The 23,140-nt window shown below is 41.5% G+C and overlaps 1 long non-coding RNA gene across 2 annotated transcripts in view; it reads right to left on the bottom strand.

Moving 5' to 3' along the window:
• LOC106506385 overlaps positions 1–23,140 on the bottom strand; it is a 40,793-nt gene that overhangs the window by 16,162 nt on the left and 1,491 nt on the right. The gene's annotated exons all lie outside the window — the stretch shown is intronic.

Below are 23,140 nucleotides of genomic sequence, written 5' to 3' on the forward strand. Positions count from 1 at the left end.
AACTGGAAGCCGCTTAAAGGCAGAGATGGCCCTTATCATGGTTTCCCTGGGATTTAGTACATGATTACAAGCAGTTATTGAATAAATAATAAATCCTCTAATGTTAATGGGAGGGAGGTCAACATTTAGATATATTGACTTCACTGTGCCCTATCACCTCTAGTTAGTAAGATGCCTTGGTCAGATTACTTCAGGAAAGTCATGGTTTGGTTATCCTATAAGCTGGTTATCTATATTCTTTCTATAGAGATTAATTTCACCTATAATCTCTACTAGTCTTCTTGAAGTTGGGCACCAGGACTGAAAAACAATTTACATCGAGGCCATAAAATTGTGCTGCTTGACTTGATAGTTATACTTGAAATCACTCCCAAGGTAGGTGATTTATAAACGTACCCCAAAGCATTTATAGTAATATAATTTATTCTTCTAAAAGTTGTCCCTGACTAAAGAGCAAAGTGAATTAGAGTACATTCACAGTACATAGAACCATTCAGTGGCTATCTATGAAGTGCTTGCTATGTCCAGGCACTATCCTTGGCACCTGATGGACATTGGTTAGGGCACCAAAGATCTCTTCCACAATGAAGTTTGAATAATAAAAAAAAAAAAAAATTCTGTTCTTGGGAGTTCCCAATGTAGCTCAGCGGTAATGAATCCAACTAGCATCCATTAAGGATGTGGGTTCGGTCCCTGGCCTTGCTCAGTGGGTTAAGGATCCGGCGTTGCCATGAGCTGTGGTGTAGGTCGCAGACACAGCTCAGATCCTGCATTGCTGTGGCTGTGGTGTAGGATGGCAGCTATAGCTCCTATTTGACCCCTAGTCTGGGAACTTCCATATGCACAAGTGTGGCCCTAAAAAGACCAAAAAAAAAAAAAAATCATGTTCTTCAGAGCTTTTAGTTGCATAGGGAAATGCTTAACATATTAAGTTTAAAAAAAGCAATATACACAATTATACATTCAACATGATCTTTATCTGTTCCTGTATCCAGATAATTATTTTAAAACCCAAAAATCTTAATGGAAGTTGTCTCTGAGTGTTAACATTGTAAGTTATTGTTATTTTTTCTTTATGACCTTCCATATTTCAATATTTTAAACCTTATTTTCCATAAGCAACTTTTATAGTGAGATAAACACTGAAGCAGATAGAATCATGAGTAACACACCCATCTGAGCTACAGGAATCTGGAATTCCTGTTCTAAAAACTCCTACTCGGTGTTCCTTACAAGTAATACCACTTTTTCTTTAAGTAAAAGTTTCCCAATCTACAAAGCCCTTTTCAGCATTCCTCTATCTGGCAGCTGAGAATAGCAAGCAGTAACCTGCCATGAACAATTGCTGCTCAGTATTAAATGTGTTTGGGGCTGAAAAGTTAACGAGTTGATGGGTTGATGTAAAGTACATTTTGAGATGTTACATATTCTAACAGCCATGGAATTATTTATATAATGGTACTTGTGTACAAAGTAGATTGAGCATCTGTGAGCATGATATACACACACTCTCTCTCTCTCACACACACACACAAGCATGTGCATCCCCCCAGGGGTAACAAAACAACGATAGCTGGTGCTAAAGATTTCCTAAAACATTCCTAATGTCATTGAATATTTTTGGTATCAATGCAGATAACATTTAAACTACAGTCTTTACTTTTTATCTGTTCGTGAGACTTTGACCAAATAGATATTTAAGCACTAGAGAAAAAAAAAATTCTTTATCAGACCATGTGTTCTAATTTTTGTTTCAGAATCTAAGCTCACCTAAAAAAAGGAGCATTATATAAATGCTCATGGCATAACCTAAATAGAGACTCTTACATTTGTTATCCCAAACAGGTGTCAGAGGTATGTAAACACACCCAATTGCTCTACTCTCATTTTCCTGCATATCTGCACCTTAAACACACACATACACAAATGAATTTGAGAAAGACACTGAGGTGACCAGGAGGAAGGTGCCTTGAAGGCATAAGTTAGGTGAACATGAGTAATGGGGACAATGATATATGAAGGATCAGACCTTGTAGCATCTCAGACCTGGTGATCCAGTGAGGAGGTAGGATACAGGACAGAGGGAGAGGGACTGTTGGATTTTCTGAAGTCTATGGAACTGATCTATTAACACCTTTGAAGTGATAAAAAGAAAAGGAAAGAAAAGAAAGAAAAAAAAAAAAAAAAACACCTCAAATACCTGATTAATACCCAAAGCAGAATTAAGCTCAAGATTGTCTGTCTAACCAGAAAAGCTCATGACTACGTGCAAGGAAAGAATGGCACGTTTGACTTACTAAGTAGGTGCAGGGATTAGAGTAGTTGTTTAATGGGTAGTGACAACTCAGGCTGCCCTCCCACAGAGGTGGCTGGCAGAAAAGGGCACTACGGGAGGACAGGAAGGGGCGCCAAAGACGGTTCAAATTTTGTTCCAAATCAGTAGCTAAAAGAAGAGCCATCTCTTTTATGCCAGGGGTCCAAAGAGTTTCCCGTCAATGACATGTGAAAAAGCCAGGCTCCGAGAAACCTGGTGGGAGTCAGAGAGGCAGTAAAGCAGTGCCACCGACGGCTTGATTCTGAGGACACAGGCGGTAAGATGGGGGTGGCAGTCCCTGGGAGTATATGCAGATTCTGGTCCCTAAATAGCTTGACCCGGTACCATGTAGGGAACACAGAGAGAAGAGGGCGAAGAAGGGACAGGGACCCAGACTGTCTTTTCCTGTTGTGTTCACCTTTCCCATTTGTCTTTGTTTTGCTGGGCTTATTTCTTAACATAACAGCAATACAGATGAACATATGCTTATTGTGGAAAAATACATAGAGGCAGAAGGATGCAAAAATAGAAATAAATACCACCTGGAATCTCGTCTTTCAATGACAGTTTGAACATTCTGACATATATCCATCCAGCTGTCTTTTTTTTTTTTTTTTTTCCCAACACATAACATTGGGTTTTTTTGTTGTTTTGTTTTACAGCCGCCTCTTTGGCATAAGGATGTTCCCAGGCTAGCAGTTGAATCTGAGCTGCAGCTGAGGCCTATAGCACAGCCACAGCAGCACCAAATCCAAGCCGAATCCGCACCTATGCCACACCTTGTGTCAATGCTGGATCCTTAACCCACTGAGTGAGGCTGGGGATCGAACCCATAGCCTCACGAAAACTATGTCAGGTTCTCAACCCACTGAACCACAGTGGGAACTCCTGTTTCGTTTTGTTTTTGAATTGGGAATCATTGCGAAGATACTTGGTTCCTGCCTCTTAAATTTTAAACACGTGTTGAAACCTGCCTCTTAAATCTTAAAAAATATCCTGATGATTTAATAATGTCATTCAGTATTCTTTTTAAAAGTGCCTTTTTTTAAATGGTGATTTTTTTATTTTTTCCATTATAGCTGGTTTACAGTGTTCTGTCAATTTTCTACTGTACGACAAGGTGGCCCAGCTGCACATACATGTATACATTCTTTTTTCTCACATTATCATGTTCCATTATAAGTGGCTCGTTAGAGTTCCCAGTGCTATGCAGCAGGATCTCATTGCTTATCCATTCTGAAGGCAATAATTTGCATCCATTAAGCCCAAATTCCCAATCCATCCCACTCCCCCCACCCCCGTTGGCAGCCACAAGTCTGTTCCCCATGTCCATGATTTTCTAAAAAGTGACTTTTAATGGCCACAGGCAATGCTGTCACGAAGTTTCTCTCTCATCTGTGCTATGACTGCACTCACATCTCAACGGATTCTGACCTACACAGAGTTTGTAATGCACATGCTCGCACATAGGGCTGTAGCAAACCTCTTCTTTTCTTCTAGATAGTTTTCTTGGGGTGAAACTGGGTGAAATGACTGTGCATAACAGTCAGGCACTTGATATTCGATGTCCAGTTGTCCTCCAGACAAGTCTGCTGATCTGTCTTTCATCAGCAGGGCATGAGTCTGCCTGTTTCCCCCATGTCACATTAACTATCACAATGTTCCTGTAAAAAGAATTTGTTGTGGTTCTACTTAAATGTCAGTGTTTTATTACAGTTTCTATAACAATTTTAAAAATTATTGGTGAGATTTCCTTATGCTTGTTGCTTGTTCACATCTTGTGTTTTAACGTAAAAATAAAACCAAAATGCAAGTTTCTTTCCTTTTTTTTTTTTTTTGCTTTTTAGGGCTGCATGGCATGTGGAGGTTCCCAGGCTAGGGGTCGAATTGGAGCTACAGCTGCCAGCCTCCACCCCAGCCACAGCAACGCAGGATCCAAGCAGCATCTTCGACCTACACTGCAGCTCACGGCAACACCGGATCCTTAACCCACTGAACAAGGCCAGGTTTAGAACCAGAAACCTCATGGTTACTAGTCCGATTCGTTTCCACTGAGCCACAATGGGAACTCTCAAAATGCAAGTTTCTATGGCACACGTTTTTTACACAAAAGCAGAAGGAGCACATACAATTATTTGCACCCCTTCTCAACTCCTGCAGTACTATTTCCTTCACAGTTGTTTTTTTCCCCCAAAGGGTCAGTAAAATGTTTTTTAAAAAGGAAGAGAAGGGGAATAGCAGAAAAGAGTGTCAAAAAGTTTGAAAGAGAGACACGGCTTATGCTTCAGCTCCCGTGTCCCTGAAGGAAGGGAGTGAATATTTGACAGAGAATACTGAACACTCAGGAGCCAGTGCTGGAGTTCCCACTGTGACACAATTGGTTAAGAATCTGACTGAGGGAGTTCCCACTGTGGATCAGTGGGTTAAGAACTCAACTTTGTGTCCATGAGGATTCAGATTCTATCCCTGGTCTCACTCAGGGGTTAAGGATCCAGTTTTGCCCCAAGCTGCAGCATAGATCACAGATGGGGTTAGGATCTGGTGCTGCCGTGGCTGTGGTGTAGGCCTGCAGCTGCAGCTCCGATGCAACCTCTAGCCTGGGAGCTTCCATACCATATGCAAGGGTGTGCCCCTCCCGCAAAAAAAGACTGATTGCAGCAGCTCAGGTGGCTGCAGAGGCAAAGATCTGATCCTGGCCCAAAACACAGTGGGTTAAAGGAGTTGGCATTTCCGAAGCAGCAAAGTAGGTTGCAGCTAAGGCTCAGATACAGTCCCTGGCCTGGGACCTTCCATATGCTGTGGGTGTGGCCAGAAAATTTAAAAAAAAAAAAATTTTTTTTTTTAAAGAAGTCGGTATTAAGAGGGATTCATACTCCCTCTTCCAAGCTCACAGACTGAGAGCTGCCCCTCCCAGGGGAGATGATGGGCGGTTACCAGGAGGAATCAGTCCTTGGGCACCAGCAAAGACACTTGGCTGGATGCTGCCCAGCTTAGCATTGTAGATCCCAAAGTGTCTTGCTTTGGACAAAAAAAATGTATGTGGTCACCAGATTGGGGTGAACTGTGTCACACAAAAGATATCCACCTGGGGAGTTTCTGTTGTGGCTCAGTGATTAATGAATCCGACTAGGAACCATGAGGTTGTGGGTTCGATCCCTGGCCTTGCTCAGTGGGTTAAGGATCCAGCGTTGCCATGAGCTATGGTGTAGGTTGCAGACACGGCTCAGATCCTGTGTTGCTGTGGCTGTGGTGTAGGCTGGCGGCTACAGCTCCGATTAGACCCCTAGCCTGGGAACCTCCATATGCCGCGGGAGATGCCCTAGAAAAGGAAAAAAGAAAAAGAAAAAAAAATATCCACGTGGATCCTCAGATGTCCTTATTTGGAATTTGCATACGTAGTGAACAGAAGGATCTTGAAGTGTGACCGTGCTGAATTAGGGTGGCCCTCAATTCAATGAGGAGAGCCCTAGGACGAGACAGAAAGGAGACAGAGCCCCCGGGGAGGCCATGTGACCATCGAGGCAGAAAATGGAGATTCCGCTGCCCCCACGCCAAGGAGCATCAAGCGATGCCAACAGCCACCAGAAGCGAGCAGAGAAGCATGGACTGGCTCCTCCCTCAGAGACTCCAGAAGGAACCAACCCTGCCAACAGCTTGATTTAGGACTTCTGGCCTCCAGAACTGTGAGAAAAAAAAAAATCCTGTTGTGTAAGCCACCTGGTTTGTGGTACTTGGCAACAGCGGCCCTAAGCAAGTCACCCAGTCACCTGACTTGGAGCAGCCATCCCAGAGGTCCAGGTAGGAGTGCCGCTTCCTGGCTGTAGCCAGGTCAAGGGACATAGGAACGTGGAAAGGTCGGGAACTCTTTCCACTTTGCTCCAGAACTCAGTTTGTGGGTTTATACACCCAGCCCTTCCTGCCCAACAGGAGATAGGAAGAGATTTCTCTGAAGAAGCCAACTGCCCTAGCTAGTGACTTTGCAGAACCTCTCCTGTGAGACATGGCTTCTGTCATATGTCCGTGCAACCGTCTTAAATGGACAACAAATAATCATAAATGGGAATAAATTCAGAGCATTAAGAGCATGACGTGCAGAGATTTATAAGTCTGGGGAGCACTGCGTTCTCTAGGAAACTGGCCCTCCTTCCCACAGCCCCAAATCCCTCTATCTTGCTCTGGATTCCTACAGTATGATCTAGCTGCCTTGGTCCTGTGGCATGTAAAAGATTATTTTTTTTTTAAAGTCCACACACGAGTCATATGGAGGTTCCCAGGCGAGGGGTCAAATCAGAGCTGTAGCTGCCAGCAAGTACCACAGCCACAGCAACACCAGATCTGAGCTGCATCTTTGACCTACACCACAGCTCACAGTAACGCCAGATCCTTAACCCACTGAGTGAGGCCGGGGATCGAACCCACGTTTGATCCGCTGAGCCATGACGGGAACTCCTAAAAGAATTTTATATCTATTTTCCTCTCTCTTTCAGATGCTGAGTTCTATATTTTATACATCTATAGGTTCCGCACAGCACTGCCTCTGTCAAGAGTCTCCATAAATATGACTAAAGATAGGACTCAGGGTGCAGTGCATTTTCCCCCCACACACCTACATTTAGCACCACCTTGGTGAATCCACCAGCAAAGCTGTGTTCTAAGAGTCCCCACAGCGGGCACATCATTCCCAAGTGCATCCATGGATTGAGTGCATTCCAGATGCCAGCACGGTGCTAAGAGTTTGACTCAAAGTTATATACTACTCGTCTTTGCAGGAGCCCTAGAAGCTAAGAACTGCAATTGTCCCCCATTTTACAGGTATGGAAACCAAGGCTCCGAAAGGTTTCTCAACTTGCCAGGATCACACAGACTAGATTCAGGCTAAGGCAGTCTAACCCCAGATTCTGGGCCCTTCAATCTTAAACCAGGTTTTCCCTCTGACGTTCCATAGATCATTCTACCTGGCACACAGATTCATTCGCCTCTTCTCCATTTATAGCATCCTCAGCCCTGGATGTGACAGGCACTCCTAGGATCATTCTAAAGGTATGCCAAGAAGACCGAGAGGGAATTCACTGGCCAGTGTCATAGGTGGGGCTCCCAACTGTGGAGTGGAAAGCAGCCAAGCCCAAAGCTTCACACGGGATCCTTCCAGGCCCGCTGAGGTCCAGAGGGAGCCCAGCCAATAGAGTTTCCAGTCAGTGCTCCTGTGCTGTGACTAGACTCGCATTTGGAAGAGTGACGAGCACAAGAGGAAAAGGAATAAGCCTTCTCTGCACAAACTCAGGCAAACGTGGCCTCCTCCAGAGAGTAGTGCAGATTGAATACAAAGTCTTGGGAGTAGCTATTATGGATAAAAATCTAATCTGGTTCCCACGTTCCCAACTTGAGTATGAAGTGGGCCTTTTGGAAAGAAGACAAACTTCTTTGGGCCTCTAGGATCCCACTGCACATTGATTAATAATGAATTCCTATAGAATTAATTATGCTTAAATGGGGGGTATGTAAATCCATGAGGAAACTCACTGACCTTGCAGATTGTGGTCAGCTGAATAATGGCGCCACTAAAGCGTCTGAAGATGGAATCCTTACACCTGTGCAAGTTACCTTATATAGACACTTTGCAGCTGTGGCTACATTAAGATCTAGAGATGGAGGGATTAGCCTGAATGATCCAGGTGGGCTCTCAGTGTGATCACTCACTAGACACTCCAAGGAAACACAGCCCTGTCGCCATCCTGATTTGTGCCCAGTGAAACTGAGTCCCAGCTTCTTTCCTCCAGAACTATAGCAGACTAAATGTGTGTCGTCTTAAGCCACCATATTTGCGGTCATTTATTACAGCAACCACAGGACACTAATACACAGACTTGCGCCTATGAGCGAATAACCCACTTATTCTGCATTCAATTAGCCTCCCCAGTTTCTCTTTTATTACATAAGTAGCAAGCTTAATCATCCAGTGCTTTGTGAACAAAGAATGGCAACAGCTGGTCTAGCAAATGACACTGTTGACTATTGGCAGGCTAGCTTCTCATTTCTTCTGACTCCGAGAAAGGGTAGCCCAGGGCAGGCTTCAATAGGATCCATGTGCCCCAAAGTCCATTGAGATCACCTGCTGTTCTTCAACAACAGGTAGCAGGTAAAACACTGCAAATTCACAGCTACCAGCATGATGCCACAGTCCCAGACTATCCCTTCCCTGCAACCCCATCCCGCGAAGGCAGGGAGAGACAGAAATCCCGTTGTCGTGGTGATGCCTGCAGATCAAGGGCAAAGGATAAAGTTCTCCTCTCCAGTTGGAAGGAACAAAGCTAGGGGCCAAATGGACTTAGCCACCGTAACTCAATTCTTAATGTTTGGGCCAAGCCGACTTTCAATAAAATTCTGGGGCAATTATTCAAGATATTTAATAAACAGTTTTGACCACATTCCAGGCACTTCCAATCTTCTGGCAGCACTGGGTGGTAGAGAGCAGACTGGTCTTAGCATTAGAAAAATTCACCTTTGACACTTCACATCTGGGCCTCAATGTCCTCATCTGTGAAATGCAAGGATCGGATTAGATCGGGCTTTGCACCCCAGAACCTCTTATCTATGGATTTCATTGGTCTGCATTGTCAAAATAGTTTAAATATCATTGCTCAATATGCAGCTGAGAAAGAGTCTCTTTTAGACTATACATGCAATGAAAATTATTTTTTCAGATGAAACTATGGAGAATAAGAACCATACTTTTTAAATTCTCAGTAGAGATGGCTATTTTTTGAAGGGAGTACTTCAAGAGAGCAATCAAAATAACGCCAGCTGGAACTATAACTATCTTATTTGTGATGGTGAAAGCTGATGCTAACTAATCAAGAGTTTAACTGAATATCACATTTCAAAGCCCCTCATTCGACCCTAGGTATAAACATGTGTCTGCCCTGCTAGACCCACTGCCAAACTTTAATGAATGATATAAACTTGCAGAAGCTCTCGAGACACACACTTTGCCATTAAGCACTTCCTGAAATAAACCTATAGAGTTTCTAACATCAAGGCACTGCAGAAACTGCTGATCATTACGTGCTAAAGAAATGGACATATGCAGTACCACAGGTGCCACAGGTGAGAAAGTGCTTATCGGTGAATATTGTCCACAGTCACAAACCTAAGAAAATGCATCGGCCGTTCCCTGGGCTGTTAGCTCTGTGTTTTTTACTTTGCAAGGGCTTCGTCTTTTTCTTTCACGTTTATACAGGAAAGCATTTGTTCGTTTGGAAGCTCAGAGCTGGAAGGTCGGAAGGACCTCCGCACCCATAAGCATTTCCTGGAAGATGCAGGAGGTTAAAGAGATTCTGAGGGTTGCCACGCGCAGGCACCTCCTTCTGGCTCCCTTCTCATAATTGCTGTTTCTACAGTCTTTCATCACTGCCCTGCCTTGACTGCTCTAAATTAACCTCTATGAATCAAAAGTGTTGAGGTCTACTGTAGAGAGAGGTTCATCTTCTCACCCAGCACAGCAGCGTGGCTAAGAGCATCAAAAAAGACCCCAACTCCCCCAGTGACTGTGTCCCCAACCTCCACAAGTCTTGGCTGGGGCCACTTGAGATGCAGCAATACTCCTCCCACACCCCAACTTCCTTCCTGACATACCAACGGCGGTTTCCTGGCTTCCTCAAGATTTAAGCAGGGAGGGAGGAGAGATATACAGGTGAAACGTTCTGACCTGCTTAGTGCTGTCCTAAAACGGTCCCAGCCGTGTCCTCTGGGACCATGAGGTGCATTAAGCTGACACTTTTTCTTGCGGGTGGGAGCATTTATGGGTTCGTTGGATACATGCTCCTGGGATTCTCTGGATATAAATTGTGAGGAGCAGAGGCTTCTTTGTCAGATCTGGCTCCATCCCTGTCAGCCCCTTCCACAAGTGGCGTCTGGAGTCATCAGAGGGCCGGGTCAGGAGTTTCCAGATGTAATCCATGCTCTGCTGGCACAGCCACTTTTGTTGGTTAGGTTTGTGCCAGGCACCTGACCATGGTACCCAGCCTTGTTGGGACATAGCTCTCTGAGTGAGGTTAGACTTAGCTCAAAGGGGGATGTACCTTGCACCCCGGTCCATGGAGGATTGGGGTTTCCAGCAAAGCTCTCGCCATAAAATACCTCCTGACAAACCACCTCCTAATTCCCATGGTCTTGACTCCTTTATAGCCTTCCTCAAGGTGAGAGCCACTTGGGAAAGAGATACACCTGGTTTTAGAATACCTTTTTGAAATATGCAGATGACAGGATAATAGGTATATTTGGGATCTGACCTTTATTGCATCTTTTTTCAAACATCATAATTTATAAACCAGAGAACGTACTCGTTTAAATTGTACAGTTCAGTGGGTGTTGGCATATGCATGAGGTTGTGCATTCATCCCCACTATCTATTTCCAAAACATCGCCATCCCCCCAAAAGGAACCCCGTATCCATTAGCATCATTTCTCACGCTCCACCTCCCTGGAAACTATTAATCTACTTTCTATCTCCATAAACTTGCCTGTTCTGGACATTTCACATACATGAAATTAAACAATATGTGGCTTCTTTCACTTAGCCTAATATTTTCACCCATGCTGTAGCGCACATCCGTATCTCATGCCTTGTTATGGCTGGAAAATACCATTGTAAAGAGACGCCATGTTTTGTTTATCCATTCATCAGGTGATGGGCATTTAGGTTTTCTTCACTTATTGGCTATTATGAATGAAATGTACAAGTTTTCACGTGGACAGATGTTTTCAGTCTCCTTGGGTTTATGCTTGAGTGGAAATGCTGGGTGATGTAGTAACTCTATGGTGACTCTTTTGAGAAACTGCCAGTCTGTTTTTCAAATTGCTACACCATTCTGGAATTCTTAAAGTATGAGGGTCTGATTTCTCTGCATGCTTGTCAGCATTTGTGATTGTCTGTCTTTTTTTTATGACAGCCACACTAGGGGGTATGGAATGGTATCTCCCTGTGATTTTGATTCATTTCCCCAATGACTAATGGTGTTGACCATCTTTTCATCTGCTTATCAACCATTTGTATATCTCTTTTAGTGAAATAGCTATTCAAATTCTTTGCCTATTTTTGAATTGGGTAACTCCTCTTTTTATACTTATATACTCAATACCAGACTGTTAGCAGACATACGTATGATGTGCAAATATTCTCTCCCCTATGGAGGGTTGTCTTTCCACTTTCTTGAGAGTATTCTTTGAGTCATAAAGATTTTTAATTTTGATGGAATCCAATTCATCTATTTTTGTTTCTTTCTTTGCTTGTGTGTTAGGTATCATAGCTAAGAAATCATTGCCTAGTCCAAGGTCATGAAGATTTACATCTATGTTTTAAGAGTTTTATCAATTATCTGTTATATTAAGGTCTTTGGTCCTTTTTGTGTTGGTTTTTGTACATGGCATGAGCATTTGTTGTATCTTTACATTAAAACCACAAACTCAGCATCCTGCTACATAAGAAAATAATTATATTTTTGTAAATAAGAGGTGGCCAAAAACATCTAAGCCATTAAAGAAAAATATTTTAAGCTCTTTAAAATATTTGTTATAAAAATTAGAATAGTTATCAGAGTGTACATTATAAATCATCCTTATGTACTAAAAAGACACCCTAAAATCCTTAGTAGGAAACATTTCCTGGAAGATGTGGAGGTTAAAGAGATTCTGTGGGTTAATTAACTAATAAATGAATTAAATAAAATAAAAGCAAAGCAAGCAGCATTTCTTTAAAAGTCATAATGCATAACTTTTAATACACTTGAGTTTTAACACTCAATAACTAATTTGTCTAAGAAAAAAACCATGACAGATGAATATGTTACTTACAGGGTTAAGGTAGTCATAAGCTACCTTAGGCACATGTTAAAATATTATCCCTCATGTTGTTCTTGCCAAAGTGTAGGGGCTTGACAAAGAGATATAACCTTGCAAGATTCTGGTTTCTTCTTAAATGAATTAGTACACCGCCATCAGAGCTCAGTGCATTCATGAAAATGTAAATAGAAGACATGTCAACTCAGTGGATGTGAGAGGAGAAATAGAGGAGGAAACTAGAGATAGAGATATATTTTTGGAAAAAAACCTTTTCTTTCTTTCTTTTCCCTTTTTTTTTTTTTTTTTTTTGGTTTTTTTTTTGTTTGTTTGGGCCCTATCGGTGGTATATGGAAGTTCCTAGGCTAGGGGTCAAATCAGAACTGCAGCTGCCAGCCTACCCCACAGTGCTGGATCTGAACCACATCTGCAACCTACGCCACAGCTCCTGGCAACACCAGATCCTTAACCCACTGAGCAAGGCCAGGATCGAACCTGGGTGCTCATGGATACTACTTGGTTTTGTTAACTGCTGAGCCATGACAGGCACTCCAAGAAAAAACCTTTTGACAGAGGCACCCAAAAAATAATAAAGGATGTCATTTTGGCATTAGACTTCCTATGTAGGCAACTCAGTTTCACTGCTGACCAATTGTGTGAACCTGAGTGATTTAACCTCTGTAAAGCCTCAGTTTCCTCCCCTGTAAAATGGGTTTCATGATTGTGTCTGTCTCATAGATTTGTTATGAAGATTGAATGAGTTAATGCAGGTAGAACACTTAACTCAGTTCCTTGCTTATAGAGGTAACCCAATAAATGTTAGCTTTATTATTTATTATTGTTTACATTACAAAAAAGAGAAAGCTTGCACAGGGTCCCCAAACTTCTGAAAATTTTTGGCTCCTGGATTTAAAATCCCTTTTGCATGTGATACATAATGCCAGAACAGAACCCCAAGGAAAAACATTTCATATAAAAATGAATTTAGTTGTCATTCAGCTTTGACCATGAATTTCAAGGACCTAAATCCGCATTGGGAGAAAATGAACTTAGAAGAAACATCAGTAGTTATTACACAATTAATACTGAGGAAAAGCTACCTACATAAGAAAATAGCCTAAAACGAATCCTGCAAACACTAACTAAAGTTGCCAGGGAATCAATAGGAAAATGCCTGATGCCTTAGTTCTCACTAACTCTGACAGTAGGTAAATGAGACCACTTAACTCTTCTGGGCTTTGCTTTTCTCACTTGGCAAATGAGGTGTTTGGACTTCATCAGATGATTATTAAAGTCCACTTCAGGATTCCCATCGTGGCTCAGTGGTTAACGAATCTGACTAGGAACCATGAGGTTGAGGGTTCGATCCCTGGCCTTGCTCAGTGGGTTAAGGATCCGGCGCTGCCATGAGCTGTGGTGTAGGTTGCAGACGCGGCTCGGATCCCGCGTTGCTGTGGCTCTGGCGTAGGCCGGTGCTACAGCTCCGATTCGACCCCTAGCCTGGGAACCTCCATACGCTGCGGAAGCAGCCCAAGAAATGGCAAAAAAAATAAAAATAAAAATAAATAAAAATAAAAATAAAGTCCACTTCAGATTTTAAAAGCTGATGGTTACACTTCCAAAACAATGGGGACATTCATTTATTTTCAGTTTGATCCTAGACTACCTGAAAGCACCATTGGAAGGATTGTCACTTACAGTGAGAGCACATGTAATCATCGCAGCACAAATTTTAAATTTCTTTCTCAGGTTATCTGTCTGATATTTTGTATAGGTAATAGATTATTGAACTCAAGTAACAAAAGTACAAAAGTGTACACTATAAAAAACCTTCCTGGAGTTCCCATCGTGGCTCAGTGGAAACGAGTCTGAGTAGCATCCATGAGGACCCAGGTTCAATCCCTGCCCTCTCTCAGTAGGCTGGGGATCTGGTGTTGCCATGAGCTGAGGTGTAAGTCGCAGATGTGGCTCAGATCCCTTGTAGCTGTGGCTCTGGCGAAGGCCGGTGGCTACAGCTCTGATTGGACCCCTAGCCTGGAAACCTCCATATGCCATGGGTGCAGCCCTAAAAAGACCAAAAAAAAAAAAAAAAAAAAACAACATAACTTCCGTCACCCATTTGATTCCAACTCTGTCCCTCCAACACACTCGTGTGCACACACACCAGTAACTTGATCTCACTTCCTTTTTATCCTTATGGATGTTGTTTATAAATTTATATATGTAAAGCAACACAAATATTTATTCTCTCCTACCTACATATAATATATAATATTTGCTCTGGAGCATTTTGCTTTTTTCACTTAACAATATGCAGAGGAGATCTTTCTACATCTAAAATAAGGATTTTCCTCATTTTCTCTTACAGGCTCAGAGCATTTCATTGTGTATATGCATCACATTTGACATAACTAATCCCATTGATAACTCTATAAAGTTTTTGGGTTCAGTCCTTTCTATTCTGTTAAAGTGCCTTTTCCAGTTTAAGAAAATAAATATTAAATATTATCAAATGCCAGATCCTGCGTTGCTGTGGCTGTGGTATAGGCCAGTGGCTGCAGCCCCAACTCAACCCCTAGCCTGGGCACCTCCTTATGCCATGCGTGCAGCCCTAAAAAAAATGACAACAAAAAAAATTATCAAATGCCTTTTCCACATATATCAGGACAAATGACCTCTATAGTTTCAGCTACTGATGTGCTAGATTAAGTTAAACTTCCTGTTTTAAAATCATCCTTACCTCCCTACAATAAACCCTTCACTATGGGGAATTTTTTTTTTTTTCATGTGTTGTTGGAGTGTGCCTGCTAGTATTTTATTTAGGCGTTTTGCCTTGATAGCCATGTCATATCGTTCATGGCTTTCTTTTTGTGCTGTCTTTGTTGCGTTGTGAGGACAGTATTATCCTGGCCTCATAAAGCTCATTTAGAAGCTCTCCCCTTGTCTGCTCTGGACCAGCCTAAGTAACATTGGAGTTATCTGCTCCTTAACAATTGGGTAGAACTTCTCTGTGAAACCATCTGGGCCTGGGGCTTTCCAAGGTTTCGCTTTCACAAACTTCTCTGTTTTGTTTATGCTGTTTGTCTGGTTTATATTCCAGTTTTGTTTTGTTTTTTTAAGCTTTAGGAACAGAAGGTTAGGCTTATCGGACACTTCAGTTCATGGCACATTATTATCACTGGTTTCACAAGGCCCTTTGTATTTATTCTTTCAGAGTCTTTCTTTTCATCCCCACATTCCCTCCCTTGCCCTTCCCCCTCAGACAGGCAACCATTCTAACATGTGTTCCGAACATCTTTCTAAAAAATATATCCTTGCAAACTGTGCATTGTGTTTCTATGCGCATGCATTCCATGATTTCCATAAATGCTGTTGTGCTACAGTCTTTCCACGGGATCCAAGGGGTATTGGTTTCAGGACCTGCCTGGATACCAAGATCTGATGACCCTCAAATTCTTGGTGTAAAATGGCACAGTACAGTCGCACTTAAGCATCCACAGAGGTAGGACCAATGGATACAGAGGGCCGACTCATATGTCCCATTCCCTTTGCTACTTTTTTTCTCAAGCACTGTTTCTTTCTTTCTTTCTTAAGAGCCGAAACTGTGGCATATGGAAGTTCCTGGGCAAGGGGATGAATCAGAGCTGCAGCTGCTGGCCTACACCACAGCCACAGCAACAACAGATCTGATACCTGTCTGCAACCTACACCACAGCTTCTGGCAGCAACAGATCCTTAACCCACTGAGCAAGGCCAAGGATAGAACCAGCATCCTCATGGATACTCGTCGGGTTCTTTACCACTGAGCCACAATGGGAACTCCCGGGAATCCACTGCTTCTCACGGGTGTGATAAACTCCAAGGTGTGAACCCTCTTGATTGTACATCTCAACTCTTCTGGCAACAGACACCCGGCTCTCCTGCCATCACCAGCGGCTCTGCAGTTCATATCCTTGCACCAGCTCCTATGTGAGCGTTCATCTGGTGGCCGTCCTAATCATAGCGTGGCTATTGAATCCGACCAAGACGGCTGAGCAGCCTACACTCCCACCAGCTCAACCTGAGGATTTCTGTTCTCCGACCCCCACTGATTATCTAGTTTTCTACCCAGTGTCAGTCCAAGAAGTGTACACTGCATACTGTTGTTACTTTGATTTTTATTTCTCTTCAAATACTACCTAGTTGTTGAGGTGTCCTTGTCTGTATCCTGCCTATGTATATATTTTACCCACTTCCTAATTGGACTTGCTGTATTTTTCTTTTTGGTTTTCAAAAGTTTTCTGACTAATCTAAACATGAGTCCTTGGCTCAGGCATGGCAAATACCCTCCCTCATTCTGTCGTGGATTGAGGCACTTGAGTCACGATGCTCTTTGTTGACTAGAAATCCTTAATTCTGATGTAATCCTATTCACAGATTCTTAGTGTATGCTCCTGATTGTGACATTTTCTTTAAAAAGTCTTTCTCTATTCTAGGTAGCAAAAATATTCTTCTGTATTTCTCTATACTTTTTCTTTGAAATGTAATTATGTAACTAAATCCATTTAAAATTCACCTTCATTTGAGATGCCTAGGATGGATCTACACGTGCTTTTCTCCAAGTTTTTCTAAAGCGACCTTAATTGGATGAGTAGTGATGAGAGTTAATTTTATGTGTCTGTTTGGCTGGGCACAGTACTCACATGTGTGGTCAGACATTATTCTGGATATTTATGTGAGAGGGTTTTCTGATTAGATTAACCTTTAAGTTGGTGGATTTGAGGAGTTTCCATTGTGGCTCAGAGGGATAAGGACCCAACGTTGTCCCTGTGAGGATGTGGGTTCAGTCTCTGGCCTCGCTCAGTGTGTTAAGGATCTGGTGTTGCTGCAGCCTGAGGTATAGGTTGCAGACGTGTCCTGGATCCAGTGTTGCCAATGGCATTGGCCTCAGCTGCAGCTCCAGTTGAACTGATCCCTAGCCCAGGAATGTCCATATGCCACAGGTGCAGCCATTAAAAAAAAAAAGGTGGACTTTAGTAAAACAGACTGCCCTCCACCTTGTGGGTGGGCCTTGTCCAATCAGTTGACGGCTCGAGTAGAACTAAAGATGGACCTCTGCTCAGCAACAGGGAATTCAGTAGCCTTCAGGCTTAAACAGAAGCATAGGCAGCTCCTTTGTGGCTCTCCAGTTTACTGGCTCCCCGTGCAGTGTCTGGATTTGCCAGTCTCAGTAATGATGTTGTTATAACTGTTAACATTTGTTAGGTAAAGCCCTAGGGTGCTGAATGGTGAGCCATGATTCAACCAAAGGCCATAGGAGAAACTGAAGTAGAGACGTTTATTACTCACAGATCTCAAAGGGCCACACGGGGAGGTCAAGGCAGGGTACAAGTGGAGAGAGAGACAGGACCTGGGGCAAATGACTTTATTATTATCAAATGGGTAGCATGCTTCAGAGTACCTGAGCTAAGACCAGACTGGTCAATTAAAACCAGAAAGAGTAGGGTTTGGGTAAGTTCCACAGAGGTCTTATCTAAGGGGTGCACAGGGGAAGGTCCTGGGAGTGAAGAAGACTGTCGAATCAGGAACTTGCCTTGTGACCCTGCAAGCTCTAACCTAGGGCATGTGCTTGTATGAGGGGCTAGAGTCAGTTCAAGACCCCACAGGCAGCTTGGCTAATTTGTCCCAACCAAGAGCATGGATATCTCTCCATTTCTCTGAACAGTTTCTATATCTTTTACTATTTTCACCATAAAGGTTTTAGGAATTCTTGTTTAGGCTAACTCCTAGAAACTTCATACTTTGATTGCCATTGTGAATGGGATTTTTAAAAGAAAAATTTTAATAGTTGATTTACGATGTTTTGTCAATTTCTGCCATACCATGAATGGGTGTTTTTACGTTGCATTTTTTAGCTGGATAATGTTATGAACTGCTATCGATTCTTAGAGGATGACTTTGTGTCCAGCAACTTTATTAAACTCTCTTATTAGTTCTAAAAATTTGTCCATGCTCTTATTTTTCTATAGTGGTGGCTATACCACCAGCAAAAAATGACAATTTTATCTCTTTCTCACCAATGTGTACTGCTTTATTTTTATTTTTCCTTTTGGTTTCCTACAGCATTGGCAAGAATTTCTAGTTTATGTTAAACAGCAGCAGTTCCTGATGTTTATAGATACACACTTAAATTTTGCCCATTATTTATGTTTGCTATAAATTTTCAATACATAACTTTTAAAGAAATTCCTTTCTAACCTTAAAGGATGGTTGTCTTCATGATAAATGGGTATTAACATGTCGAAACCTTTCTTAACATGTTTTGAGATAATCACATAGTATTTTCCCCTTTAGTCTGTTAATGATGAAATATAAAGTTTACAATAGTGAACCATCCTTGCATTCTTGGGACAGACAATCCCTAATCATACTGTATTTTGTCTTAAATATATTATTGGATTAAGATACTCCTCTTTTATTTAAAAATTTTGCATTTACATTATTTAATGAAATAGACTTATGACTTTCTTGGGAGTGGGTTATGAATTATTTTTATCTGGTTTTAGGATCAAGATTAGTGGTTAAATGAGGCAGGCAAACGCTCATTTTCCATCCTTCTTTCTTTCTTCCTTTCTCTTTTTTTCAAACTAGTTCTATAAGATAAGAATGAACTGTCCTTAAAATCTTGATAAAACACACATGTAAAACCATCTGGACTGTGGTTTTGGGGGCAGGATTGAGATATTTTTCACTATCAATTTAATTTCTTAACACTTGCTAATCTATTCAAGCTATCTATCTTATCTTTCATCAATTTTGACATGTTTTCCAGAAAGCATAATTTCATCTGGATTTTCAAGGTGTTATCAAATAAATTAGTATTGTACTTGAAATTTTTTCCCCTTATGTCCATAGTTATTCTTTATTTTTTTTCCTCTGAATTCTTGTTTATTTGTACCTTTTCTCTTTTTTCATTAGCAGTCTTACTAGGAGTCTTTTTTATCTCATTAATATTTTCAAAGAATTTTGCTTTTGCTAATCTTTACTATTTTTTGTTGTTGATGCTGTTTACTTCCTTCTTGTTTTTTTTTTTTTTTTTTGGATTTGCTCTGTTACCCTTTCCAACTCCTTAACTTGATTAGCATATTTATTTTTTGAAGTGTTCTTGTTTCCAAGTAAATTTATGTAAAACAAAATTCCTTCAAAGTGCTCCTTTATTGTCACACAATTTTAAAAATCCCCTTTACTGAGATATAATTTACATAAATAAAATAGTGAACAACTTGATGAGTTTTAATGTATCTATAACTCCCAGGAACCACAGTCAAGATACACATATTTCCATTACCTCCAAAATGCTTCTTTTGGTCAGCCTTTTCTGATGCTTTACCAAAGCAACCCTAATTTGTTTTCTAGTACTATAGATTAGTTTTGCCTTTTCTAGGACTTTATATAAATGAAATCACACAGGATGTACTTTTTTAGTTCTGATATTTTTTTGCTCAGCATAATGTTTTTGAGATCCATCCATTCATGTCATTGCATATGCCAATAATTTTTTCCTTTTATTCCTGAGTATAATTCTATTGAATATACCACAATTTATGTCGCTGTTCACCTTTGATGGACATTTGCTTTGTTTCTAATTTGGGGTTAATAAGAATAAATCGTCTATAAACTCTTGAGTACAAGAACATGTGTTGTCCCACAGATTTTGAACTACGGTATTTTTATATCTTTCATGACTAAATATTTAAAATTTTTCTTTATAATTTCCTTTTTAACTTGAGAGTTCTTTAATAATATATTACTTACTTTCCAAGTATATAAGCGTTTTAAGCTTTTGTTGTATTGTTGTTTTCTAGTGTTTCCATCTCCTACCTATCCTGGGGTCAGTTTTCATAAATTGTTATCCTAGAAAAATTATCCATTACAACCAAGTTCACAAATTAATTTTATGAAGTTATACAGTATATTCCCTGAAAGTCTTTCAGTGCTTTCCATTTCTGTGATTATTTTCCTATTATTAGTTCATGTTGTGTCTTCTTTTTTCACATGTTAGATTAGCTAATAGTTTTGTTTTGCTTTTTTGGAGGAAAAAAGAAAAATAAATCTTTGGTTCATTTTTTTAAAGAAGTTTTTTCTTTATTAATTATTCCCTTTACTTTCTTTTGGTTTATTTTCTTTCATTAATTTGTTTCCATTTTTTATTTTATGTAAATCGAATAGAATAGAATTTATAGTTTATAAGTACTGATATCTAGGTTTTAACTTTCATTATTTCCTTGATATTCTGCAATTTTGAATAGTCCTTTTGCTTTTGTTTTCTTCTAACTTGTTTCCATTACTCTCAGGAGATGATTTTTGTACAGGTTCATGCTTTGTATTCATGGAACAGAGTATGATATATATTGATAGCTTTCCCTTGTTAATTTTTTTTTTTTTTTTTTTTTTTTTTTTTTTTGCTTTTTAGGGCCACATCCATGGCATATGGAGGGTCCCAGGCTAGGGGTCTAATTAGAGCTATAGCTGCCAGCCACAGCCACAGCCACACCAGATCTGAGCCTCACCTGTGACTACACCACAGCTCACAGCAATGCCGGATCTTTAACCCACTGGGCAAAGCCAGGGATCGAACTCGCAACCTCATGGTTCCTAGTTGGGTTCATTTCTGCTGTGCCACGATGGGACCTCTCCTGTTAATTTGATTGTCTGTATCTTCTACTGCCTTTATTGCTTTTTATTCACTTGATCTGCCACGGGCTAAGAGAATGCACAAAAAGTCTCTTCCTAGGAAGTATTTCTGCCTGTATCTCGTATTGGAATTTTTTCTTTGTGCATGTTGATACTACATTCTTAGGCTTACATAGACTCAAAACTGTTAGATTCTTGTTCCCAGTTACACTCTTTATCCTGTTAAACTGTGATATAGTTGTGGTTTATCATCAAGGCAACCAGTAGATCAGAATTATTATCCTGGCTCCCTCCTCCATTATTCAGTTTTATATTTATCTTTATAATTTTCTTTCTTTCTTTCTTTTTAGGCCCGCACCGGTGGCATATGGAAGTTCCCAGGCTAGGGGTCTAATTGGAGCTGTAGCTGCCGGCCTACACTGCAGCTCATGGCAATGCCAGATCCTTAACCCACTGAGCGAGGCCAGGGATCAAACCTGTGTCCTCATGGATACTAGTCAGATTCGTTTCCACTGTGCCACAACAGGTACTCCCTCTTTATACTTTAAATACAATTTTACTTCCCCTCTTTGCTTTATCAGCTATAAATTATAAAGTTTGCCTCTTCATCTGAGAGATCAGGAGATCAGTGGATGCACTTGACCCCCATTTCATTATACTCTCACTGTCACCGGGACGTCACCAGGATTTATAACATGCACATTCAGTTCCATGACAACATATCGGTATCAATCTAAATGCAATCTATTACGATGCCAGTCCTTTGGCTGTGCTTTCGATTCTGGTTCCCAGCCCTCCCCCACGGGTCTTAGCTCTCAGAAGAGAGGAGGCCTTTGTCCCTGTCCTGTGACACTCCACTGCCTGGAGGACGCATAGGAAGGCAGCCAATTTGGAAACGAAGGACTCTGGTTTGGAGTCCCAGGCAGGGGGCTTGGTCCAAAACACAGAGTCCAAGAGCCTGTGGAGACTACAGACTCCGGCAGCAGAGAGAAGGCAAAGCAGTGCCAGCAGGGAGGACTCCTGTGAACGCAGCCCAAGTGCCTTCCTTGACGACTCAAGGGCAGTTTGGACAGAGGCTTTGCAGAGGATATAAATCCTACTCGAGTAGACAGAGACACTGACTCATGAACATGTGGGTTTAAGTGGTAAAGTGGCCACATATGACCCCCTCTCCCCCTCCCAGGCTAGACAGGCCTGGGAACATTTAGCCTACATCTGACATTAAAATGTGACTCGATAGGAAAGTACATTTTTTTCCAGCAGATAAATAGCGAGGTCTGCTTAAACAGAAATATGGGATTATACATGTTTAGAGGAAGCTCTTCCTCTAAAAGATACAGATGGGTAATTTCGTCTTAAAGAAGAATCCAAGTTAGAAGAGGATAAAAGAAGGCAATACGCCTTCCTGCAACTACTTACTTTCTCAGAATAGAATTTACACTCCTGTTACCATTCTCACCTTTCTACTCTCCACTATCTCAAACACACACACACACACACACACACACACACACACACACACACACAGAGTAGCTTTCTGGTGTTTTCCTTCAACGGACTCTGGGGTTTCATATTCCACCTCCAACTGTGCAAATTCTCCCACCTCCCTCCCATGAGTCTTCAGGGGCAGAGGTACAGAAATACAAAATCACCTTGTCCCAACCCTTTCTCATTGCCCTTATCCAGAGGCCACTTCTTCCTTCTTCGAATTCCCGTGATATTTTATCTGTACTTCTCATGGACCTTATCTCTTTCTGGCTTGTGTTTTCGTTGTTTGCGTGTATGAAACATGACGGTCAAGAGGAAAGAACCACTGCTGGCTTTAGAGGCAGACCTGTCTCAGGATGGATCCCAGGTCCTTCCCTCACAAGGTGGGTGGCCTTGGGAAAATACCAACTCTAGAGAACCTCCTTTTTTTGGGCAAAGTTTAAAAGTAGTACTCTCTCACAATTGTTTTGAAGATTGGAGATAGTATACATAAAACACAGTGCTCATAAAATACCCCCAGAAGTCAATCATTACTATTATCATTATTTATGATGGGTTTTGGTTTGGTTTGGTTTGGGTTTTTTTGGCTTTTTAGGGCTGCACCCCTGGCATATGGTAGTTCCCAGGCTAGGGGTGGAATCGGATGTGTAGCTGCCGGCCACAGCCATAGAAACACCAGATCCGAGCCGCGTCTGCAACCTACAGCACAGCTCACAGCAATGCCGGATCCTTAATCCACGGAGTGAGGCCAGGGATTGAACCCACATCCTCATGCATACCAGGTTCATTAGCGCTGAGCCATGGCAGGAACTTCATTTTGTATTTCTTATG

This window comes from Sus scrofa, chromosome 15 (genome assembly GCF_000003025.6).
Source record: "Sus scrofa isolate TJ Tabasco breed Duroc chromosome 15, Sscrofa11.1, whole genome shotgun sequence".
In the NCBI taxonomy this organism is placed as follows: domain Eukaryota; kingdom Metazoa; phylum Chordata; class Mammalia; order Artiodactyla; family Suidae; genus Sus; species Sus scrofa.